This window comes from Equus przewalskii, chromosome 29 (genome assembly GCF_037783145.1).
Source record: "Equus przewalskii isolate Varuska chromosome 29, EquPr2, whole genome shotgun sequence".
NCBI classification, from domain to species: Eukaryota; Metazoa; Chordata; class Mammalia; order Perissodactyla; family Equidae; genus Equus; species Equus przewalskii.
In genome coordinates this window covers 26,039,405-26,056,286 of record NC_091859.1, presented here as the reverse complement: position 1 = coordinate 26,056,286, position 16,882 = coordinate 26,039,405, and the positions used below count along the sequence as shown (strand labels likewise).

The following is a 16,882-nucleotide window of genomic DNA, read 5'->3' as shown; positions in this document are numbered from 1 at the left end:
TAGATTGTTTCCTTTTATTACTACTTACTTAACTGTTTATTAGTTATGTCTATTTAATCTTATCAAATGTACTTTTGTATATATTATTGTAATCATGTGTTTTTCTTCTTTAATTTATTATAAAAATAGTTACAGTATTTTTAAAGATTGCTAAATGTTGGACAAGCCTTGCCTTCCTGGTAATAATCCTATTTCACTATGGTGAAATTTTAATACAATTCTGGATTTGTTTGCTAATATTTTATTTTAGATATTTTTGCACTTTGTTGGTGAAATTACTCTATAAATTTGTTTTTGTGCTATCTTTATCATATAAGTTATGTTAGCATCATAAAATTGGTTATAGATAACTTGCATCTTTTTCTAATATTTGAAATAGTTTGAATAACATAGGCAAATGTGTTCTTTGAAGATGAGTGACACTTGGTTATAAAACCATCTGGTCTGACTCATTTTTTAAATGATAAATCTTTAACAATATTTCCAATTTCTCCTTAAGACCTTGAGATGTTCAGGATATCTAATTTTCTTTTCTTTTTTTTGCTGAGGAAGATTCACCCTGAGCTAACATCCGTGCCAATCTTCCTCTGTTTTGTATGTGAGTTGATGCCACGCCATGGCCGCTGACAAATGGTGTAAGTCTGCACCAGGGAGCCTAACCGAGGCCACTAAAGAGGAGTGTGCTGACCTTAACCACTAGGCCATGGGGCCAGCCCCAGGATTTCTACTTTTTAAATTAACATTTTTGTTTTAGAAAATTATTCATTTGTTCTAAATTTAGTAACAGTATTGTTGTATACACTGTTTTATTTTAATTTGTAATATTTGCCATGTCTGTGATTTTTATGCCACTTTTTCATTCCTAACAAATATTTTTATTTTCTCTCTTTCCCTTAATACATTTTTCCAGGGTATAACTATTTTTATGGGTGCTTTGAAAGACCCAGTTTGTTGTTTTACTATCTCTTCTTCTCCTAACTTCTTTTGGTCAAGCTTGTTGTTACTGTTTTTCTTTCATACGTTGAGGATTTAATTTAGACTTTATTTTCACCCTAGGATAACGGCTGTATCATATAGATTTTTGACTTAATGCACCTACATTTTCCTTCAGCTTGAGTTTTATTTTTCTCATTGATCCAGGAGTTATTTAAAAGGGATTTCTTAATGTCCAAAGAATTAAGATTTTTTTTGCTATTGGCTTCTTTTTAAATTAATTTTTTAGTGAGCTGAAATTCACATTACATAAAATTAATCATTTTAAAGTGAACAATTCAGTGGCATTTAGTATATTCAAAATGTTGTATAACCACCACCTCTATCTAATTCCAAAACATTTTCATTACCCTAAAAATGAAAGCTGATGCCATTCAGCAGTTTCTCCCCATTCACTCCTCTGCCCAGCCCCTGGAAACCAACAGTGTGTTTTCTGTTTCTGTGGATTTACCTATTCTGGATATTTCATATAAATGGAATCCTACGATAAGTGACTTTTTGTGACTAGAATATTCTGTCTAATATTGATACTGAACTCTATGCCTTTCTGACAATAAACAATACTCAACCAGGAATACATAAACTAATTAGGAAAAAAGCATTTTTCACCCAACACATGCATTTCCAGTAAAAATATTATTTGGGGCTTAATAATTATTTATCGGTTAGTAGTATCTTTTATGTTGCTTTAATCAATTGTGTACAACTAATACTTATAAAAATAACTTAATTCCAAATGCATTTTTTAACACTGCAAAGCCTTGTGGTCACAGAAAAAAATGTTATTTAAAATTTCTACATCTTTTGAGGCAGAGAATATAAGATTAAAAAAATTAAAAAACACTTTGGGCTGGCCCAGTGGTGCAGTGGTTAAGTTTGCATGTTCCACTTTGGCAGCCCAAGGTTCGCCAGTTCAGATCCCGGATGCAGACCTATACACCACTTGTCAAGCCATGTTGCGGCAGTCATGCCACATATAAAGAAGAGGAAGACAGGCACATTGGTGTGAGATGTTAGCTCAGAGCAAATCGTTCTCAAAAAAAATATTTTTTTTAACTTTTAAGGCAAGAAATTGTATTAAATAGGAATAGAAACCTGTGAGGTAAGTAGCATGTAAATATTTACTCCGGGAGAATGGAATAATTTCAAATTTACCGTGGTTAAATATCTTATTTATATGTCTTTAATATATTAGGTTGGGTATCATATCACTATGACATTTTTATTCTGCGGGAGATGTTTAAAATAGGTTACATTTATTTTTATTTTTAATGTCAACTTTTACAGAAGGCTGAAAATTATATTCTTTGCAACTATTTAAACTTAGGGTAGAAAATTTAAAATATCAATTTGAAAATATGTAAAGATTATTCAAAAATTTTTTTGAAGGTGCATTAGACAGCTCGAGCTGCCGTAACAAAATACGGTAGACTGGGTGTCTTAAAAAATAGAAATTTGTTTCTCGTACTTCTAGATCCTGGAAGTCTGAGATTGGAGCGCCAGCCTGGTCAGGTTCTGGTGAGAGCTCTCTTCCTGGTTTGTAGACAGCTGCTGTCTCATTGTGTCCTCACAGGGCAGAGAGAGACAAAGAGCAAGCTCTCTGGTGCCTCTTTGTATAAGGGTACTAACCCCATCACGAGGATCCCACCCTCATGCCCTCATCTAAATCTAATTACCTCCCAAAGGCCCTATCTCCAAATACCATCACTTTGGCGGGTAGAGGGGACAAAATTCAGTCCATAGCAAAAGGTCTGTGAACAAAATAGCTTAAGGGCTCTGTTTAGATGACTGATAGCGATCAGGAGCAAGGGGCTCATGGATCTAAGTGGCAGTGGACAGACCCTGCCTCTCCTCCTGCTTTCCCTCTTTTCCTTTGCCTGGGTCCTTAGCAGGGGGGTCCCCAAGATTCTGCTCCTGGCTCTCTGCTCTCTATGTACATTCTCTCCTTTGGCGAGATAATCCCCTCTCATGTTCTCAGTTATTACTGTGTGAATGACTCCCATCTCTGACCTTGATCCTGAATTTCACTTTTGAACTCACAATGTATATTGAATATGAAAAATTTATCCACTTAGAGACAATAAAAGTTACTAAAATTGTTATATTTCCTTCCAGTTTTTTTCAATGTGTATTTTGTGGAGATTTTTAAGTTTTAACTAAGTTGTGAAGAGCAGAGGTCTAGGATCCAAAATGAAATTAGTCAAAATACAAAAGAAAGCAGGTTATCAAGTGATTTAAAACTTGAAGCCTGAGCCCACAGAATTATTACTGACATTCTTAAGCTACCAGTTCTCCTGGCCATAAGCTCTCTCATCGTATGAGAAACAAGAAGGAACACGTGGCAAAGGTGGTGAAGGTTTGGTGAATTTGTAACATTTTAGCAGAGTTTTACTAAGTGAATTATATTTCACTTAGTAAATTATGTTTCTCTCTCTCTGTGTCTTAAGTTTATTCTATGTGTCCTCGCAACTGCAAAGACAATGATTTTTCTACCTACAACATTATAAACTAATATCATGAATAATTGATCTTTAAATTTAGCACTGCAGTGAATGGATGGTGATAAAATTAAAGATGCTCCCCCAAATACTCTATGGAAATCTGTTCCATTTTTAAAAACTTTCTTGCACAAAATGTTCCTGGACTCCTCATTCTTGAAATGAAAAAGAAAAGAACCTGCCTTCTTGACATTCCTTAGTGTGACTTTGAATTTTATCTTACACCAAGTACAAGTTCGTACTGGAAGCCTTGCAGGCTATCAATAGAACTCTGCTCACCCGCCTTATTTTAAAGCTGAAGCATGTTAAGCCTTCTAAGCCTGTCCTCCTAAGACATACCCTTCATCTCCCAAATTAGTCCTGGTGCCTTTGCTGGATCCCTTCCAAGACTTGGATATTGTTTTAAGCTTCATGTCCTACCACACACCATGCAGTAGGCTACAAGCAGTGAGAGTCTCTTTGCCTTAAAGTCTCCTTGAATTTATGGACCTAACAATTTTCAGCCTCCATATAGTCTACTCCATTACAAGTGCTGACAGGAAAAACACAAAACCTTTCCTAATTCTGATGACTACAGATTACATGTACAATACATTTATTTTCAGTAATAAATTTTCAGTAAAAAACAAAACCAAAAACAAAGTACAGTGTAACTCAAAGGTCCCTGACCTTGGCCCTTGATTTCTCATCTGCGGGTCCTGGCTCCTACTGTTTCCTGCAGCTGAAGCCGCGTTCCTTCCCATCACGGTGGTTCCAAAGCTGATGTGTTTTGAAGGGATAAACTCAAAGGTGATTCCTCTATAGTCTTCTCTAACGCTCCAGCTGGAAATGATCTCTGACTTCTCTGAATACTTTATATATACTGCTTACATATAGTCTTGTCTTGTCTACCTCCTGTTGTCCTTGTTTTTGTGTCTTATTGTTTAAATCAGGGATCTGATCCGGTAGCCTGTGAGCGAAATCCAGTTTGCAAAGGAATTTTGCTTTTGTTTCATATAAAAAAAAAAAGAAAATCATATAAAATATAACTTTCTCGCTTCTCTTGGAAATACTGGGTCCAGGTAGAAACAATAAGCTGGAGCTCAATAAGGGCCACCCCAGTTTGTTTCTTGGGCCATTTCCATCATTTGTGTTAACTGTCTAGCCCAGGTGGGCATTTGAATTTTCAATACTTAGTCTAGACTATAGTATTCTCTCTCTTTTTTTAAAAGATTGGCACCTGAGCCAACAACTGTTGCCAATCTTCTTCTTTTTCTCCTGCTTTTTCTCCCCAAATCTCCCCAGTACGTAGTTGTATATTTCAGTTGTGGATATAACCACATGAAATAATTTGTGAGCAGGGTATCACTGAAATTTTAAGGCAGTATAGCAAAGTATTTAACAGATGAGACGGTGGGGCCAGACAGAGTTGGGTTTATAGCTTGGCTCTGTACTTAGAATCTCATAATGTTGGGTAAATTATTTAACCTTCTGAGCGTCAGTTTCCTCATCATTTGCTGTCCCCCTTTCAAGATCTAGATTGGGACAATAGCGATATCTGCCCCATAGAGATGTGGGAAGATTAAATGAGCTAACACATATAAAGTTCTTGGTGCAGTGCCTGGACATAGTAAGTGTTCTATGGATGGAAGGATTTATTATTGACAGCTAAATCCAGAATCATCCATAATACATATGAGAACCTCTAGTCAGCGTACAAAATTCCCCACGCCTTGTTTCCCATGTAGTCTGTATTATCAGTTAGTCTGCTATACTCTACTAAAAATGGCGGCTTTATATTCAGAGTTTACTCCTATGTGTGATTTCTGGCTCCGTGTGGGTGTGATAGAAAGGATCAGTTTGTCACCGCGAGTCTTTTCACACTGTGGATATGTAAAGGCCAGCCCTGGGTCTGCAGCTGCAGCTGCTATTTGCAGCGCTGGGGCCTCTGAGATGGGATTCTGGGGCTCAGATTTATTTTCTGCCCTGTGCCTTTGTTTGAAAAGAGTCTGGTTCTGCTCAGCTGCCCTGACCATTGCTGCTGTCCCACAGTGCCCTCATTTTGCCTCCCTGGTTGGAGGTGTCCTTCTTCCCTCAGCTGCCTCCCAGAAAATTCTGGGAAGTCACCATCATCATTTAGTAAACATTTACAGTGTCCTGGCATCCTGCTAAGCGTTTTATGTATTATCTCATTTAATACTCATAAAAAGGCTGCGAGATAACCATTGTTATCCATTTTTCAGATGAGGAAGCTGAAGTACAAGGAAGTTAAATAATTTTCCAAAGCTCACAGTTAGTAAGAAGTGGGGCCGGTATTTGAAAGCAAGTATGTTTCCCAGAATCCATGGTTTTAACCACTAAACTGTACTTCCGCAAATAAATTTAGGTGAATATCTTTCCTTTGAAAACAGATTTCTTCTGGTCCTGAGATGTTTATTGCTCCCTTAGTGTGATAAAGAGGGTGACAATGAGATTCCTCTCTAAACTCAATCCATAGATCTCCATAGTGCCACCTGCAAAACTACTTTAAGGACTCTGAATAGCGTTTGGACTAAGTGAGGAAAATGCAGTGCTCAATTAGCAAAGCCTGCATAGGACTTTCAGAATGTCTATCCATTGATTATGAAGGGGCAGGGTCCACAGATAAGAGTCTTGGTGTCTTAATCTCAAGGGATGTATTGATAGAATGATCTCATGAGTTAGAACCACAAGTCAGACAAAGTCATAAACAATATTCCTGAAAGATGTATTGTCCTGAGTTTCCATCATGCAAAATAGAGAAACATTTTCATATCTTAGGATTTTATCAAGTTCAAAGTCTTTTAAGTTGGGTGGACAAAAACATTTATGTATATTCAAATCCTGTTAAGTCCAAAAGTCTTTAGATATAAGTGAGAAACCTAGGTGCAGCGTATCTTAAAAGCTGGAGAAACACAGAATGAGAGCAGGTGATCAGTCTGGTTTGCAGTTGGTCCTGAGTTGCAGACATTTAGCAATAGACAGAGAATTGGGCAACGCAAGTAAGAGGGACAATCTCCTTTCAAGTTTCAAAACCCCAAACAGTGACTATTAGAAGGAGTTCAGGTTGACAGTGGAGTGGGGAGGAGAATTGCTAAGTATATCTGGAGCGCTAGGTCTCAAGTCTGGACAAAATCTCTAGTCCTAAATGACCACCATTAACTGGAATGGTATCTGTCTTTATTGTGAAAGGGCAGCCTCAGTTAACTAGCATAATAATCATCTTCATTAAGTGAGGATGCATTTTTTTTTTAACTCCAGGAAGATTTAGAACTACGTGTAGAAAAGTTGCAGAGAATCAAAACCATTATATTAATATTTTCATATTAATATTTGTCATTTGTACCATGCTATCTAGGAGACAGTCTCATAATTCCAATTTATAATGTGTAATGGAGTAATTGATTTAAGTTGAAATCTATTGGGTTTATGATTTTTGGTTGAAATCTCCTCAGGTTTATGGGCAATATTAGCATATCTCAGAGAATTTTATTTTATACACACACAGGAGTTACTTAAGTGTTTGAAGCTTTATTTAATTCACAAAAGTAAAAGCAAATATAATAAATTTATAAAATCTAGCTTATGTGCTGTTTAGAAAGATAATTTAGCTAACTAGAGTTGTAAATGGAACAATCTTATTACGCTATCTCCTAAAAGTGGTGGCTAAATTTTGCCAAAGGTAAAAATATAATTATTAGATTTGTAAGCTCAATTTAAAAGCTTTAAAAAAGCCTGGGTTTATGAATGTGTGATCATAATAAATTTAATACCAATCGTGTATTCCAAAGTCAACTGCTGAGTAATCTTTTTTACATACAAAAGCCTCCAGCACAGCCTAAACCTTCCATGCACAGGAAGCATCTCTTACCTGTCATTTGATTCAATTATAGAGTTTCCCGAGATAAACAAGACTCCTATGACCAATGCTTATAAAAGACCTGAATTCAATTCAGCTCAATGCTAAACTGGTTTAGTTTGATATGTTGGTAATACCAAAAAACTACTTAAGAAGCTGAATATGATTTCCTTTATTGACTGAAGAAGGGTATGTCTCCACCAACATAAAAAGACTTCTTGGAGTCAAAGTTGCATTAGCCACACAGCATGGCTTTTGCTTCTCCTATATTCCTTACCAGGGTTAATAGCTCCACCATCAACCCAGTCATTCAAACCAGAAAATTTGACATCTCATTGACCTCACCATCCTCCAAGCTCTAGTAAGTCTATTTCTACTGTAACACCAGTCATTTCCCCTCTCAGTGACAAAGGGAGATTATCGTAATTGCACATATAGATCAAGTCTCCTGTTACATTCACATATCTTTGCAAGTGTATAACTTGTCTCCTGGAACATATTCCCAAGTAGGAGATCTAGAGGGTCACATCCCAAACTTATTTTACATAATTGACCTATACCTCCAATAGCATTTTTAAAATCCTACAGTTTGCCTGTCCTCCTGGGTCCTCCACACAGGACCTTGGCCATTTTCCATGTAGTTTGGGTGTGTTCTATAATCTCAATTAGGGAATTTAAAACTTTCTTCAGAAAGGTCCTAAAGAGAGAGGAGATTCAGACATGATGTCCAAGAGCCTCTCAAACCTTCCTTTCTAGGGATTAAGAACTTTCCCACAAAGGTCCTTCTGAACATCAGGGCTGAATGGATAGGTTCCCTGAACTTCTCAGGCTAACACCACAAAGCAAATATTTTAAAACTGAAACTAGGAAAACCAACTTGGAAAAATGCTTGGCAGCATTTACAAAAATTGAATGTGACCCAGTAATTCCACTCCCAGGTAAAAACCCAACAGAGATGCATTCTGATGCACACATAATAAGATAAATAGCAACATTATTCATAATATCAAAAAACTGGAAATAATCCAATTGTTCATCAATACCATAATGGGTAAATCATGGGATATTCACACAAGGGAATATCAGATAGCAATGAGAATAAATGATACGGATGAATCTCACAAACCTAATGCTAAACAAATCTGCTAGACACAGAGATAACACACTATACTCTTCCATCTTATGAAGTACAAAACAGGAAAAGCTAACCTAAACAGTTAAAAGTCATAATATTCTAATTCTCAACCTAGATGCTGCTTAAACTAATGTACTGTTTGGGAAAATTAATTGAACTGTACACTTATAATATATGTACTTTTCCATATGCATATTATACTCCAATAACATTTTCTAATTGGAAACAATAAAACAAAGTATTTTAGCTATGAAAAAGTCAACTTTCAGAATATAGGATTTGCTTCAAAATAATACAGGGAGCAGGAAACTTGGTAGACTATAAATCAAACAAGATTGGCTCTGAGTTAGTTGATAGTTGCTGAAGCTGGATGATGAGTCATTATACCTATAGGATGAAGGTTCATTATAATATTCTTATGTTTAAAATTTTGGGTAATAAAAATACAAAAACAGGAGAAAAGAACCTTATCCTTCTCATGCTAATTATAACTGCAAGAGGCTGCCCTGAGGAAACAAAACACCTTTCCCCCCTTTCTCCTAGTATGAAATCTTTGGAAAATAATGCTGGTAAAATCCCCTTTATCCAACATGATAAGATGGTAGGTTAATCAAAAAGATCTGATAATTTTTTTATATGATACGTACCAACATTTTAAATGTGTACTCTGTAAGTGTACATTCAATCTTCAGTCTTTGATGTAAGACTAAGTCTTTCTTTATTAAATATGCTGATTAGAGATTCTTGTTATCATTATTACATAAATGACATCCATATGATTTCAATATTTGTTTCTCAAAAGCAGAGCCAAAACTTAAAGACATTTTAAAATCAATCTGTGCCCAGAATTCTTCTAGATTATCACTATTTTTTAAGTCTGTTACAATTAGAAGCTTCACCACACCTAGTTTGACATTATTTTTGCAATTTGAATTGATTTATGCATTCAACCTAGTTTTTATAGAAATGACTCTCCATGTTTATATTTCATCTGCTTACTTAAAATTTAATTAAATCCCAATTACAAGTGTAACTGGCATAAACAGGTTTGGGAGCAAATAATACTCTTGATAAGGCTATAACTCAGCTGGTAGGAGAAGTAAGCCCCTGTACTTAAGGGTATTCCAGGGGCATCAGTCAGTATTTCTTTTAGAGGGAGTAAAGAGAGGTGGTTAACTTTGCCAGTCAGTTAAGCGTAGGTGGATAGTTAAGATAGTAATATCTACTATTTCTTGACTATTAACTCTGAGTCAAGCACTATGCTGAGCATTTTGCATATTTCATTTAATTCTTACATTCTGCATTCATTATTCCGTTTAATTTTTACAATATCACTGAAAATTATCATTACCATTTCAAAGATGAGAAAAATAAGTTTCAGAGAAATTGGGTAATTTGTCCAAATCTATAAATATTTAGGAAGTAGAGGAGTCAGAATTTGAACCTGGGTGGTCGGTGTCCCGTGCCCACCCTCAACTCCTATGGTGCACTGCTTCTCATGATCATCAGCCATGAAAAGCTGGAAAAAAATGAGAAGACACTTTCCCATTACCTAAACTAGGAGGACTCTGCTTGACTCCATTACCTAAAGTAGGAGGACTTCTTTGACCAGAAAGTTTCACAGGCTCAAATCACCGTATGGGCTTCCTAAGTGGGGGATAAGGCAAGACATCAGAGGAAGCCGACTGTCCAGCTTCATCCTTTCTTAGGAAACGAGCTCTGAAAGGAGAAAAAGATCATGGTAAGCACAGCGTGATAAATAGTAGCTGTGAGACACCCTCAGCAAGAAAATTTAACTTTCTTTAAATAACGTCTGCGGGTATCTTTGGACCTTTGTGTAAGTCAGATTCTCTTCTCTCCCCAACTGTGTTGGTTATATCATTAGCACAGTCCAGTTGCCCCCTTCTGAGGAAGAGAGGAAAAAACTTCAAATTCCAACCAGATGCTTGTAAGTTGCTCAGGGAATTTGAAATGGAAATTTTCTTTTAGATTTAGACAGATGGTTTGCAACCCTGCTACACTTCAGAATCTTCTGGAGAACTTTGAAAAAATACCCATACTGGGGTTTTCACTGCCTTGCCCAAGCCCACCTTCAGACGTAATTGGGGTGGGTGGACAGGACTTCAGCGTCAGTATTTTTTTTATTGATTTTCCACCAGTGGTTAAAATGTGCAGCCAAGGTTGTAACCACAGGTCTCAGCAGTCAGACTTTTAAGGGCGGAATGGTGTGGTTGATTGGTTTAGAGGAAGGATACATGTAGGCATAGCTAACTCCATACAATGGAATTATTTCTGATTACTTAGACGCCACCTCCTCACTAACTCTTTAACTTCAAAAGGCTTATTCTTTCATTGGCAGCTGCTCATCAACACTTCCACTTCTTTGTCGAGTAGCTAATGATCTAATAACCATCACTAAATAAACCAAGAAAGCTAATATAAAAGGAATCCTGTAGTGAACAGCTTTGTGATTATTTTTAAAAAGCCTAATACTGAGCTGAATATAAAGGATCATATTCTGTTCATAAGTCACATAAAAAAACCAGTTTTCTTCCACATTTCCTACCAAAGTTATCACTTACCTTTCCTTTAAAATTTCAAGTTAGGCTAAGATGGAATTGCGATGCTGTATGAGACTTATACTGGACAAGAAGATTGAAAAACAAAACATTGTAGCTAAAAAAGAAGAAAATGTGTTTGCATGAATATGAGAGCAAATGATTCTTACATTATATAAATATTTAAGTTGAAAATTCACCACTTATTTTTTTCCCCAATATCAGTATCATGATATTCTGGGGGAGGGGGTCAACCTAATGATGTGTTCCACTAACTTAGAACAAAACAAAGGTATTTTTGTATTTTACTGGTCCATATCACCTAATTGTTTATGAAATATTCTATTAGGAAGACCCAAGCTTTACATTCTCTATCTGAATTTGAGAGGGACGGGGGAGGATGGGAGGAAGAAGACCTGGATGTTTTTTAAGGACTATACTCTAGCAGGCAATGGCGATGATAAGCAAACCCTATGTGTCATGGTTTAAAATCGTCCCCAAAGGGCCCAAAGTGGAATTTTCGCAGTGCTACATGGTGCAATTGGCCAAATGTATCATAAATTATCACTTTTCCTTTCTTAGCAAACCCATAAGCTCATCTTTCTTATATATTCTGAGAAAACCTCATGTGCTTGAATTGTTCTTTAAGAGAGACGAGAACTCTGTCAGGACATTTCCGTATTTATAGAAAAGGAAAATCCCGAATTTCTAGCTCTCTCTTATATTTCTCTTGCTGGTTTATTCAAGGTTATACTAGCGTAATGTTTTTTGTAGGAAAAGATTTACATTCACTTTGATCAAAATGGATTTTTTTAAGAAAGTAAAATAAACTCTCACATTGAGCTTTTGTGATATATTGTAAAGAAAACTGACACCTACACAAAACAAAATGATGTGTCATCACATTTTAAAAAATTATAGTTTGCTGTTCCTTCCTTCCTCTTTGGCCATTTTAAACATGTATATTTATAGGTTTCATGAAGTGGATACTTCGTATATATTTATCTCATCAACTCTAAATTCTTAAGATTTATAGTGTGAGTTTCCTCAGCATAATTGACTGAAATCGCTCTCAACATGACCCCTCAATGCACCTGCACCTCTCTGTTCCCCTCTATAAACGGAATAAATCCGACCAACACATGAGTCTGATGTTTTCTAAGAGAAAGAGGCAATTCTGCAGATTTAGAAAAAAGTTTTGCCCTCCAGAATTTCCCAGTTTCTAGAGACAGAGAAATAGAGACACTGGTGGTGAGGCCCTCCTATGGGAGAAGATTCTTCATCCCAAAATAAACTCTTCCTGCTCAAGTTAGAGCCTTGGGCTTAAAGTCTCAGCGTCCTGGAACCAGAACAATACAAACACGGGATCAGCGGAATGAGACAGGAGCATTTGTGCGCGATGCGATCATCGCTTTGTTAGTGCAGGCTCTGTGACACGCTGGGAATGCATTGAAGTTAGGGGGGATTTTAGTCAATATAAGGGAAGACTAGGTGCCATCTACTGGTGAAGAAACTGACAACTTTCCATTTTTCCAACAAAACTTTGTGTGTTTTCAGACAGTGCCGTCAGCAGGAGCTGGTTGTAGAATATACACAACATCGTTATCCTGTGGTCATGATAAGTTGGCAAGGCTGTCCAATCCAATTGCCAGCCTGATTTCCAAAATTTCACCCTACAAAACTCATGTGCAAGATGGTAAAGATTACATAAAAGGATGTCCACTATGGCACTCTTTGCAATTACTAGGAAAATGAACCAAGTGTCCACTGATGGGAGTCTGATTAATTATATTATATATATATATCTGCTACACAATAAAATGGCACAACAAAGGAGCTTATAGCCATCAAAAAGACAGAAGTGGAGTTATTGACCAGGAGCAGTATGTTTGAGAAATATCTGGTGAAATAGGTAAGTTGCAGAACAGTATTATAATATTGTTCTGTTTTGTTAATAATAATAATATGTAAAAAATTATTATGAATATGAATTAATAATTCATTAAAGTAGTAACAGTTTTCACTGTTTATCGCATATGCCATTTGTAACCAAGATAAAAGGAAACCAACACAATTTCTTTTAAAGGAAAATGAAAAATTTGCAATAAGATTTTATATTTAAGTTTTATACAGTTCTAAAATAAAAAAGACTTATGTCCTTTTTGAAAAACTTTGGTTTATACATACACTCCCTTTTCTAAGAATTTATTCTACAAAAAACACTTGCACAAGACAGCAAAGATTGTGTAAAATCAGGTAGACTTAGAGAAGATATAGAGAAGCCACAGAAATAAAGAAAAAAATCCCACACGATATACAAAAGAAAAAGTAAATCACCTGAAATTCCATTACCCAAGCGAGAATTCAATGTTGTTGGCTTATCTCCTTCCTTTCTGTGTCAGTTAACAGTGGGCTATGCATATATATTTAATGTGCTGCTTTTCTGTCATATTACTATAACTCTAGAAACTGTCCAGTTTGAAAGAAACTCTTTCGTTTCCTATACTGCATCTTGAGGTAGTTTAAAACAAAACGTTTGCAGTTTTACCCTCCCATTCAAACCCTTCCCTTTGTAAACCTAGTTTAAATATTGTTTTCATGCTGTCACCAAGGATAAAACGCCAGCATCTTCCAAAATAGAGACCAAAGAAACGATCGGATTTCTTTAATGCTCTACTCAGCACAATAACTTGGCTGTTGGAATAAATACATGCTCGAGAGTGGTGCACATGGCCTCATGAATTAAGGGCTTGTTTAAAATATCTCAATTCTTGTAAAATCTGACAAATTAAGATCCTTTGGTGAAATGAAAGCATCTGGGAAGATTGACTTAATCTGATTAGAATCCGAGTGAAGAATAGTGTAAGCCACTAGGCAAACTCATTTAGAGGAGAAGTGCTTGATAAGTCCAGCTTATGTACTTTTCTCTTTAACTGACAGGGGGACTCCCAGTGGATTTGGAAAAGCAAAAAGAAGGGGTTTATGCAACTCTGAGTGTTGACGGAAAATTTTATTCAAGTGCCTGGCTTGCCTAAGAAGGAAGGAAAAAACGATTGGGATGACAATGATGACAGGTCAAAGGCTTGTGGTTTAGTTACGTGAGGCCCTACTGTATTACACTCAGAGTTATTTTGGGACAGTCACAAGAGTACTTGAACCCTGAACAAAGAACCTCTCCTTGCCTTATCCTATTGCAGATGGGAGTAAAGTGTTTCAAGTGCCCAGAATCTGAAGCAACTGTGAAACCCCAACCAAAAGGCTAGTGAATGGGGGTCTTTTCCACTCTTTTGTTTTGCCTTCCTCCTAAAAAACCACAGCACTCCAGAACCCACGTTTAACTTCATTTTCCCATAGCATTTATAACAGTCTGCTTAAGGGAACATTTGATAGGACTGATGAAACACAGAGAGGGCATGTGATATAGCTGGTGACAGGTACAGTAAGAAAATCTTAATAACTCTAGTTGCACTTGGTCTTAGCCAACTTTGTCCTCATAGCACTGCTCCAGTGGGAGTTGAATTAAAAAAAGGAAAAATAGCAATACCAAGAATACATGGCCAAAGTAAATTTCCCTCACAGATAAGCAATTCAGGAATATTCAAGTCTTTCCTATGACAGATACAGGAGAATAAGTTTTAAATAGTCATACAGAGAAAAACACTTTTAAAACAAAAGAATAAACAAGCCACACTATGGTTAGTTGGATAATATTAACCTCCCCCCAAGTTCAACATTACTCAGTATCCACTCTGGAAAACATCTCTGTGGCAAGTTAAGACATTGATCCCAAGCCGTGTCTTAGATTAGTGCCAGCTAACTGGAGTCTTTCTCCCCTTCCTTCCTTGGGTCTGAACTTGACTAAGATCCCAAATGAATAAGGATCATTCATCTCAGCAACAGACTTCCAGGGCAGTTATAAATATAGGCTCAAACTGCCTCGTTCATGGAATTAGGCGTTAACTTCTGATATGAGAAGTGCTAATGGTTTCAGTGAGTACCTAGCCAAAAATCTGCAGTGCCCTCTTTGCCTGTAATATATTATGATTGTGTTAGCCCAGCTCATAACAACTCAGTCAAATGAAAATTTCTCCCAGCCCCTTTGCTTTCTTTCTTCATCCCACTCAGATTTAATTGTAATGCTTGAGTTCTATTTCACCAAATGGTTAGTATAATATAAGAGGAAACCATTCTCAACTTTCCATCTCAAGAGGGCTAATGTAATATTACTGGTTACTATTTATCAAGTACAACAATTTGTTGTAGTAGGTAGTACTATTAGCCTCATTTTACAGATGAAGAAACTCAGGAATAAACGTCTCACTATTATGCCCAAAGTTAACAGCTAGTAAGTGGTGCAGATGAGGTCTGACTCTAGGTTGTCAGTCTCCAAGCCCGTATTCTGAACCTTGGAGAAGGTATAAGTTAACTAACACTCTCAGTCTCTCATTTTATCTCCCCTACTCAATAATGAGCTTGTTTATCTGTTTTGAACACGGTCCAGTGATGTGTTTTTCCTGATTTGATTCTTCAATAATTCACTTTCACACATGGCACTTAGAAATTTAAGCAATAACGTCTTCTCCAACGACATTAGAATACCTTATACCCATGGGTAGAACTCATTCATCAACTATGCAAATTCTACCACAGTCATAACATCAAACATTCGTATCAATAGAGTAGAAAAGATATTTTAAGTTACAATCAGGTGGTTGGGTCACCCCTTCCTCCTCTCCATCCAGGCAGTCCCACCTGCTGTTTACTCCTTTCACATGCTTTTCCACTCCTAACTTGGTTCTCCTCTTATGTTTGACTCTGATACGTTCTTTCCTGCAGGTTGCCAAACATCCTTGTGATGAGACCAAAAAAAAAAAGTCATGTAAGAGTATCCACAACTTTTCTTTCCTCCCTGTCCTGCCAAAGAGAATTCTCCCTCTTCCCAAATCCCTAAAGAGGAAGGATTCTTGCTTGAGGGAAGAAAAGCTAGGTCAATTCAAAGATGAGGAAACCGTGGGCCAGAGAGCTTGTTTTCCCCAACATTCATTCTACAGTTAAGTGAGGGCGCCAAGATTCTAAATCTAAATATTTCGGGAATTACCTCTTATTAATGCTTGTATCCCCATAACATGGTGGTAAGCAAATAGGAAGTACTTGGTCAAAATTTGTTGTATGAATGACACGGATAGGAAGGAAAGGAGGGGAGGATAGAAAGGAAATTGACATCAAGTGGTGTAGATTACTATGTTTGAGCTCATAGAAGGCAGACATCAAATTAAGTGAAATTGTTATCATAGTTCTTTTGTGCTTCTTGTAAGTAGAACTTTTTGGGTGACATCTGAATGTGACCTAGGTTTAAACTTAATTCTGTGTTAGAGTTGGTTGAGTAATAGTGAGGTGCTGAATTCAATTGGATGTCACTAAATAGGCAATTCTCTTTCTGCGTATTTCATTCCCCACGTACATTGCCAACCAACAGGTTTGGATGCCTGCTATTTACTAGTGACTGTGCAGGGAGAAAGACAAACATAACATGGGTAAGGATGATAGTCTAGTTGGGGGCGTCCCATTAGAAAACCAGACAGTTACAGTACAGGATGGTAGGTACTCTGGTGGAGAATTGTACCCAATGCTGTTCACAGTGGACAGTGATTCCATCTGCTATGGAAAGAAGAGAAGAGAATGATCAGGGGAAATTTTCCAGAGGAAGCTTGGAGAGTGTGAAGGACATTCCTGACAGAAAAAGCAGCCTGGGCAAGGGCATGGAGGCAGGCACATCATGTGGTGTCCAGGGACTAACAAAAGGGCTGGTGGGGCTGGCGCAAGGGTGCGTGGTAGGGCCTGC

The 16,882-nt window shown here is 36.9% G+C and overlaps 1 long non-coding RNA gene across 1 annotated transcript; it reads right to left on the bottom strand.

The window, feature by feature from the left end:
- Positions 1–524: 524 nt before the first annotated feature.
- Positions 525–13,479, bottom strand: LOC139080332 (uncharacterized). The gene is made up of 2 exons (XR_011534771.1): positions 13,378–13,479; positions 525–10,201 (listed from the first exon to the last, which is right to left on the bottom strand). It is a non-coding gene; the product is annotated as an uncharacterized lncRNA (long non-coding RNA).
- Between the last annotated feature and the right edge of the window lie 3,403 nt (positions 13,480–16,882).